Genomic DNA, 10,000 nt, shown 5'->3' on the forward strand with positions numbered 1-10,000 from the left:
CGATGGCTCTGATGGGTGGTTTTGCTAGAATAGGCAATAATGAGGTCACTATTTTAGTAAATGATGCGGAGAAGGCTAGTGACATTGATCCACAAGAAGCTCAGCAAACTCTCGAAATAGCGGAAGCCAACTTGAGGAAAGCTCAGGGCAAGAGACAAACAATCGAGGCAAATTTAGCTCTCAGACGAGCTAGGACACGAGTAGAGGCTATCAATGGCGTACCTAGTTAATGCGTCTAAATAATAAAGTGAAATGAAATTTTCATGGAAAAAAGAATTACAATTAAAAAATGAAATAAATATAGAGTCGGATGGAAAAGATAGAAAATCACTAGAACAAAGTTGAGTAGAAAAACTTATTAGATACCATTGCTTCTGTGGTATCTAATAAGTTCTACCTACTATTGGATTTGAACCAATGACTCCCGCCGTATGAAAGCGATACTCTAACCACTGAGTTAAGTAGGTCATTTATCATCACAAAGAAAAAAAAATGAGCCCTATCACATCGATAGATTATAAATCGAATATTATTGATAAGCAATACCAATCAAACAAATCAACAAAATAGATTATAGAATATTCATCTTGACAAGAAATTATCTACATGATAAGATATGTATCACAAGGGCTATAGCTCAGTTGGTAGAGCACCTCGTTTACACGCGCGCCAATGTTTTTCAGAGAAGTACATCATGTAATCAAAAAAGTTGATCTTATTGAGAAATCGATGTCTTACTCTATTACTTTTAGGGAACAAAACAAGAGAACAGTAGCCTGACAAAAAGTTCGGTCCGAATCGAGTGCCCCATTTAGGCACTAAAAAAAATCCATCATTGATTTGAGATATTGATAAGGTGAATACCCAGTCTATTCAATGCTAGGCATAATGAGTATCAGGACCTCAAAAAAAATGATCTTTCGTCCTATCTTATGAACAACTTTAAGGTGTATGAAGTTTCATATTTTATTCTTTAAGCAGAAGCAGGACGATAGAGATTCCATTTAACTTAAGTTGATCTAGGTCAGAAGCATACCTACGTCAGGATAACCCCTTCTTTGAAAAACTTTGGTAGTGCTCCGAGATTCGAATCAAAATAATGAATCAGAGCACATGGAACCATCTCCCTTTCTTTCTGTCAAGAAAAAATATGGTAGACTAACTTATTTATAACAGTTAATGAAAGAGCCCAATGCAAAAAAATGCATGTTGGGTCTTTGAAACAGTTCAAATCATTTTGATAATAATAAGTTTGATCTGTTTTACCGAGAAGGTCTACGGTTCGAGTCCGTATAGCCCTATATTATTAATAATTCAAAAATAGAATCGTTTTCCTTTCCTCATTATTGTTTGTATTGTTTGTAATTGGCCACTTGATTTGGTTCATCATTAATGTCTTATCTTTGTAGATGAATTACATATGAAAATTTTCCTATTTTCCCATACAAAATCAAGAAATTAGTAATACTTCTTTTCTTTGGGATACCTACCCAATTCTAGTAAATTTTTGGAGTCAAAATCATGACATGAAACCGGTTAAAAACTCCACCATAACCCAATGCAAATCGAATGCACTAGTAAATCACATGGATCTAGGAACGACTTACTGTATTTTATTTGTGGACAAGCTAGAGTTTGAGAAACGAAGATCTTTGGTAACTTTCATTGTAAACATTCTCAAATAGGCTTTTCTGTTGGTATACCTTATCTAGTAAAGCACAAAACTAAAGTAGTCGTCTTCTCTTTCCTTCTTCAATCACTAAAAGTTCCTAAATGGAAATTCCGACTATATGTATCCTCTCTATATAAATATATAATATTTAATATATATTTATTATGGATATAATAGATATTATATAAATAGGATTATAGTGGATGAATCTTCAAACGAGACATGTACCGATCGACTAATCCGGTATATTTTCCACATTGATAGGAGTACGTTTATGTTTCTGCTTTACGAATATGATATTTTCTGGGTATTTCTAATAATATCAAGTCTTATTCCTATTTTGGCATTTCTAATTTCTGGAGTTTTAGCCCCTCTTAGCAAAGAGCCAGAGAAACTTTCGAGTTATGAATCGGGAATAGAACCAATGGGCGATGCTTGGGTACAATTTAGAATCCGTTATTATATGTTTGCTCTAGTTTTTGTTGTTTTTGATGTTGAAACAGTTTTTCTTTATCCGTGGGCAATGAGTTTTGATGTATTAGGGGTATCCGTCTTTATAGAAGCTTTAATTTTCGTGCTTATCCTAATTGTCGGTTTAGTTTATGCATGGCGAAAAGGAGCATTGGAATGGTCTTAGTTTTTGAATATTCAGACAATTAAAAAAAACATTGAGACAGTTATGAATTCCATCGAGTTTCCCTTACTTGATCGAACAACCCAAACTTCAGTTATTTCAACTACATCAAATGATCTTTCAAATTGGTCAAGACTCTCCAGTTTATGGCCGCTTCTCTATGGTACCAGTTGTTGCTTCATTGAATTCGCTTCATTAATAGGTTCACGATTCGACTTTGATCGTTATGGACTGGTACCAAGATCTAGTCCTAGACAGGCAGACTTAATTTTAACAGCGGGTACGGTAACAATGAAAATGGCTCCTTCTTTAGTAAGATTATATGAGCAAATGCCTGAACCAAAATATGTTATTGCTATGGGAGCATGTACAATTACAGGAGGGATGTTCAGTACCGATTCTTATAGTACTGTTCGGGGAGTCGATAAGTTAATTCCTGTCGATGTGTATTTGCCGGGTTGTCCGCCTAAACCCGAGGCTGTTATAGATGCTATAACAAAACTTCGTAAGAAAATATCTCGAGAAATCTATGAAGATCGAATTAAGTCTCAAGAGGAAAATCGGTGTTTTACTACCAATCACAAATTTCATGTTGGCCCAAGTACTAATACTGGAAATTACGATCAAGGATTACTCTATCAACCATCATCTACTTCAGAGATCATCCCTCCTGAAACTTTTTTCAAATACAAAAGTGCAGTCTCTTCCTACGAATTAGTAAATTAGGCCGTATACTTTTTTTGTACAGAATAACAAAGCAAAGAACGAGTGAATCTTCATCAATTTTTCATTGTAAATGGGAAATACTTATACAAATAAAAATAAAAAAATGGGGGGGGGGAGAAGATGCAGGGTAATTTGTCTTCTTGGCTAGTCAAACATGGACTGGTTCATAGATCTTTGGGTTTCGATTACCAAGGAATAGAGACTTTACAAATAAAGCCCGAGGAATGGCATTCCATTGCAGTCATTTTATATGTATATGGTTACAATTATCTACGTTCCCAATGTGCTTATGATGTAGCACCAGGCGGACTGTTAGCTAGTGTGTATCATCTTACGAGAATCGAGTATGGTATAGATCAACCGGAAGAGGTATGCATAAAAGTATTTGCCGCAAGGATAAATCCTAAAATTCCGTCTGTTTTCTGGGTTTGGAAAAGTGCGGATTTTCCAGAAAGGGAATCTTATGATATGTTGGGAATTTCTTATGATAATCATCCACGTCTAAAGATCTTAATGCCTGAAAGTTGGGTAGGATGGCCCTTACGTAAGGATTATATTGCCCCCAATTTTTATGAAATACAAGATGCTCATTAAATAATACGAAACTAATCTTCACTTCGACAACTCAAGATATTCAAATACATTTTTTACGTTCTCTTATAGATATAGCATAGTAATTGAAGTCTCATTCATCTTATTATTATTGATTAAAAAAAATACAATTAGAGATTTGGTGAGATTATCCAATTTGTAAGATACTTATTTTGGATGAGCCACAAGCTAATAGGATGAACTAAATGAGTTCTGCATTATGAACTATGTATCACGCATATGACTTATAGATGTGCTTTAAAAAGTCACATAGGGTGAAATGAAGAAATATAATATGAAAAGAGAATCGGATTCTATTTGTACTGTATCTGAGATGAATCTTGGCCATTCCCGCCTTTCAACTCCCCTAGACTAGACTTTTGGGTCTTATAAGGAACTAATTGAAACTTTCAAATATGTATAAAATAGGAATTGAACGCCAGGAGACAGAGTATGAACAAATAAAAAAGAAGAGGAAACAAAAGAAAATTCTTTTCTTTTACATATCTATATACATCCTTTACATATTTCTATAAATATCCTCTTTATCTTTACTTGTCTATTTTCGACATCTATAAATAGAGTAAAAAATATATATAGTTTAGTTAAAGGGTAGATTTCCAGACATCATCATGTATCAGTATTTTTCATGATCTATATTATTAATGAATCCGTAGAATAGATACTCATACAAATTCATGATGTGCCAAGAACCAGATTTGAACTGGTGACACGAGGATTTTCAGTCCTCTGCTCTACCAACTGAGCTATCCCGGCCATTTCCGACACATTATCCTTATTTTAATAGATGACTTTGGTCTATGTCAATTGTAAATAAGAAAAAAGGTATTCCAAAGTCTTCTTTTTGAAGATATACGAAATTTCAGGGCTTGGATAAGCCTTTCGAAGTTTCAGTACAGTAGACAGTTAATCATTCAAATTTCACAGATTACTTGCGCAAGGATGTTCGTTTGTACGTCTATCATATAGAATATATACCACAAGCCTTGTGATAAGAAATCAAATTTCCGCTCAAATACGCTTGTGAAAGAGTCGAATGAATGAGAAACATAACAAAGTCTGAATTGCTAATGAACGGATAAATAATTAAAGAGGCCAACGGGCCTTTTTAGGGTTTTGGGGATAGAGGGACTTGAACCCTCACGATTTTAAAAGTCGACGGATTTTCCTCTTACTATAAATTTCATTTTTGTCGTTATTGACATGTAGAATGGGACTCTATCTTTATTCTATTCGATCTGATTAATCAATTCTTCAAAAGATCTATCAGACTATGATGGAGTAAATGATTTGATCAATGAATATTCGATTATTTTTTCAACTTGTAGATCTTGGAATCGATTCATAACAATTCGTTCATTTTTATATATAATTTTATATATATATATATAATATAAATATAAAAAATTATAGAAATATAAAAAATAGAGATTCGAGTTGTCATTAATCAATATAGTATTTCAGTACGTAATACGTTTATCTTTCATCGTTTCTGGAGTTTCGATGGAAGGATTCATTCCTTTACTAACGCAACGTCGTCAACTCCATTTGTTAGAACAGCTTCCATTGAGTCTCTGCACCTACCCTTTTTTTTCGGAAAAAAGGATTTGGCTCAGGATTGCCCATTTTTAATTCCAGGGTTTCTCTGAATTTGAAAGTTATCACTTAGTAGGTTTCCATACCAAGGCTCAATCTAATTAAGTCCGTAGCGTCTACCGATTTCGCCATATCCCCCTCTTTTAAGATTAGTATCGCATTATGATGTCCTTCCCCGTTTTCTTTCATTTGTATTATACTGGAACCACTCAAGTCATTAGAATACCGATTCCTCTATTGAAAAGTGTTTCCTCCTATTGGATTTCTTGTCTATCTTCTTTCATCTCTCTCTTCTCTATCGGAGACCCATATTTGTTCCGATCCAAAATGATTCTATCATTTCTGTATCTGCAATTCAATATATATCAATATAGATAGATATATGAACATATATATTTGCCCCTCTTTCTATTATTTTTTTAGTAAAAAATTTAATACTTAAACGGTCGATTCCCTTGTTCGTCTTATCTTCCACCTTTCAGAATGAAAACATAGAAACGCTTCATTATCATCTCAATTGCATTAAATGCAATTAAGATTAACACATTAATTATTGATACACATCCATTTGATAAATAGATCAAAATTTTCTATCGCTATATTCTATTAATCGTTATATTAATTATTATGTTCTATAATAGAACAATTCCAATATTGAATATTTATTTGAAATGAAATTAGATTCTATATTCATATTAATTAGGAATAGCTAAGATCCCAGTAATTTAGTAAATTACTATGCATGTAACATTTCTGTTATGTGAGCCCGCTTAGCTCAGAGGTTAGAGCATCGCATTTGTAATGCGATGGTCATCGGTTCGATTCCGATAGCCGGCTTTTCTCTATTGATTTTATTTTTGACATAATTGATAAATCAAATAAATAAAGAAACGACTTCTTACCCTTTTTCAAAGGTCACCGATCTATGATGTCGTAGGAACTTACTTACCTTTATGACTAAAGGAGGGGTTCTATTTCTGTAGAACAAATCAAGAAAGGAACTCTTACTTTTTTTATATCATTTACATATACAATAGGATCCGGATATTGATCCAAGTTATCTAATTATTCTTTGTTTTGTAGTACAATACTTTACTGGATTTCACTTCATTTATAATATTTATCATTTAGTTTTCATTTAAGTTTATGAAATTTAAATAAAATAAAATGTTTATGAAATTTAAATAAAATAAAATAAGGAGTCTTTATGTCGCGTTACAGAGGGCCTCGTTTCAAAAAAATACGCCGTCTGGGGGCTTTACCGGGACTAACTAGTAAAAGGCCCAAAACCGGAAACGATCTTAAAAACCAATCGCGTTCCGGTAAAAAATCTCAATATCGTATTCGTTTAGAAGAAAAACAAAAATTGCGTTTTCATTATGGTCTTACAGAACGACAATTACTTAAATACGTTCGTATCGCCGGAAAAGCCAAAGGATCAACGGGTCAAGTTTTACTACAATTACTTGAAATGCGTTTGGATAACATCCTTTTTCGATTGGGTATGGCTTCGACTATTCCTCAAGCCCGACAATTAGTTAATCATAGACATATTTTAGTTAATGGTTCTATAGTGGATATACCAAGTTATCGGTGCAAACCCCGAGATATTATTACAGCAAAAGATGAAAAAAAATCGAGAACACTGATTCAAAATTATCTTGATTCATCCCCCCCTCAGGAATTGCCAAAACATTTGACTCTTCAGCCATTGCAATATAAAGGATTAGTCAATCAAATAATAGATAGTAAATGGGTCAGTTTAAAAATAAATGAATTGCTCGTTGTAGAATATTATTCTCGTCAGACTTAAACCTAACTAAAAAACAAGGGTTCGGACAATTTCGTCCTCCCCTTCGCCGAAGTCTAAGTAAAGAGACCGAAGGAAAGTAAGGTTTTGATCCGGAAATTTTTCTATCATTCATCTATCATTGATCGGTAGGGGGATTTTCATCTCTTGTGCATTCTTTCCAGTCTTTTCGTTTCCGTACCACAAAAATTCGAAATAAAGAATCCATAAAGGTCTAACCGTTGGAATAATAGTATCGATTGTTATTTGATTTGATACATTGTGGTCAGTAACATTGTTGAATTAGTACGGAAAGAGAGGGATTCGAACCCTCGGTAAACAAAAGCCTACATAGCAGTTCCAATGCTACGCCTTCAACCACTCGGCCATCTCTCCTACAGAATGATTATGGCCCAGAAACCGAGTTAATAGTGAGTCATTAATATTCAATTTTTTTTTTTGATAGGCACGTCCAACCAATTCTAACTATACAAATAATTTTTTTTTAACTATGTTTAATGGATACTTTTAGCTCATGATTCTATTTAGTTTTTTAAACTATGATTCCTTTTTTCTAAAAATTCGACTTTTACAGTTTTCGATTTTTCACCAACAACTGTTTATCCCATACATATATCTAGTCACAAGTTATGAATCATAGAATGATTATTCGATTCTTTTTGCTCTTTTTTGTATCATAATTCAATCAAAAAACTTCTAGAATTACCCCAGTCAGATAAATAAAATTCTTTTTTTCTTCAACTTCGCTGAAATCAGAATAGTTCTCTTCATTCTGATCCTACTACATTTGGATGAAATTTAACCGGATTGAAATATTTCTTCTCTTTTATTGATTCCTGTGAAATCAAAAAGAAACAATTTTAATATCGAGTGGGATTTTTTAATGAATCCGTTTTTATGTTATTTCGTACTATGCAATTCCTTTGTTTGTGGGATCATTTTCTCACGAGAGGTAATTAAAAGAAATTATAGAATGGGGTTGTTACCGATGCCTAGATCTGGTGGGATAAATGGAAATTTTATCGATAAGACCTTTTCAATTGTAGCCAATATCTTATTACGAATAATTCCGACAACTTCCGGGGAAAAAGAGGCATTCACCTATTACAGAGATGGTGCGATTTGATTTTTTTTTTTTTCAATTTTCTTTACCGCTCTCCGTCTTAGTAGAAAGACACAGTATTCGGGATAGAAAGAAAACAATAATTGAAATAAATCTACGCTTCTTGGAGGTGCAATTTGAAAATCAAAAAATTCCTTCTGTCGTGTATCCCCGATTAATGTAACCTTAGATGCTAGAATTGTCGATTCTAGTATTAAGCGAAAGGTGTAACCTATGGATTAAGTCAACCCTACTCCACTAGTAAAAATATTCACTAGTAAAAATAGGTAGCAGAGGGGAAGAAGCACTACACCTAGGAATCAACAACACGAAAACTTTGTTATAAATTATACCTTTTCCTTATCGGGATCGGAACTTAGAAAAATGGTTGGGACAACAAACATCCATCTCGTTTGTATTTTGGATACCTGTATAACCATCGAAGACTGTTGAAGTGACTAATTCCTGGAAATTTAGAGGCGTTGAGGACAAAGAAATTGTTAGAGTTACCATTTTTATTTTTATCTAGTAAACCATGCTTGATGTTAAGAAAAGATCTTTTACAGGAAGGTTGGCTAGAGATTTTTTGTAAAAACGCTAGTCCCATGAGTTCATAATGAGAGTATTTCAATGTTTTTTGATTTCATGTATTATTCTCATCTCATTATGCGCATCAGATAAAGGGGGAGCCGTATGAGATGAAAATCTCACGTACGGTTCTGGAACGGAGATTCTTTCAATGGAATAACGAACGACCGTAACGGATGTCGGCTCAATCCGAAGGAAATTATGCGGAAGCTCTACAGAATTATTATGAAGCTATGCGACTAGAAATCGATCCCTATGATCGAAGTTATATACTCTATAACATAGGTCTTATCCACACAAGGAACGGAGAACATACAAAAGCTTTGGAATATTATTTTCGGGCACTAGAACGAAACCCGTTCTTACCACAAGCTTTTAATAATATGGCTGTGATCTGTCATTACGTGCGACTATCTCCACTATAGAAAGAAAAAAAAGAGAAAATTCGCTAATAAATACTAAAAAAAATAGGCTTTCTACATATGTATTGTCCAAACTAACGATTTGTATCAGCTGTAGCAAAGAAAGAAACTTCATAGAAGCAGAAATATGAAGAAATAGGTATGCCTAGATACTTTATTCTATGGATAAAGGATCTAATTGATAGAAGAAGCACCGTAAAGATCAATTAGTCAGGTTTTTGGCCGATACAATAAAAACTGCTTACTTATATCATGATATAAGATCAAAATGAAGGAATCCACTTATGTAATAGGGTGGATCCCCTACAATATTGAGCAGCGGTGTAGCATCAGATCCCAAAGACAGTAAGTCTTTTCTTTCTTATGAAGGAAAGTCTTTTTCAAGGATTCTATATAAATTTCTAGATGAAACCGAGATAGTTATCTTTCAGAAAATTGTAACGATAGTGGGTGGAATGCCTATGCTTTATTCTTCTGAAGGTGGGAGAAAAGATAAAACTTATTTAATTATTCAGCAAAATTGAAGTTTGAAACTTATATAATTAACCGCTTTTGCTTAACTCGAGAAAAAAAAATGGGCTAGATCTATGAAAAATTTCATTCAATTAGATTAGATATGATAAATTTTTTTAAATATGGGACAGCAAAAGAATTGACTGTTGAGCCGTATGAGGTAGGAAACTCTCAAGTACGGTTCTAAGGGAAGGAATTTACCTGCCTATTCCGACCGGGGAGAACAGGCCATTCGACAGGGAGATTCTGAAATTGCGGAGGCTTGGTTCAATCAAGCCGCTGAGTATTGGAAACAAGCTATAGCGCTTACTCCCGGTAATTATAT

The 10,000-nt window shown here is 33.7% G+C and overlaps 3 non-coding genes across 3 annotated transcripts; 1 reads left to right on the forward strand and 2 right to left on the reverse strand.

Annotated features, from left to right (window-relative positions):
- Positions 1-4,327: 4,327 nt before the first annotated feature.
- TRNAF-GAA (transfer RNA phenylalanine (anticodon GAA)) lies at positions 4,328-4,400 on the reverse strand. The gene has a single exon. It is a non-coding gene; the product is annotated as a tRNA-Phe (tRNA).
- Positions 4,401-6,004: 1,604 nt separating this feature from the next.
- On the forward strand, positions 6,005-6,077 carry TRNAT-UGU (transfer RNA threonine (anticodon UGU)). Its single transcript has one exon. It is a non-coding gene; the product is annotated as a tRNA-Thr (tRNA).
- Positions 6,078-7,338: 1,261 nt separating this feature from the next.
- TRNAS-GGA (transfer RNA serine (anticodon GGA)) lies at positions 7,339-7,425 on the reverse strand. Its single transcript has one exon. It is a non-coding gene; the product is annotated as a tRNA-Ser (tRNA).
- Between the last annotated feature and the right edge of the window lie 2,575 nt (positions 7,426-10,000).

This window comes from Cucumis melo, unplaced genomic scaffold (assembly GCF_025177605.1).
Source record: "Cucumis melo cultivar AY unplaced genomic scaffold, USDA_Cmelo_AY_1.0 utg000252l, whole genome shotgun sequence".
NCBI lineage: Eukaryota > Viridiplantae > Streptophyta > Magnoliopsida > Cucurbitales > Cucurbitaceae > Cucumis > Cucumis melo.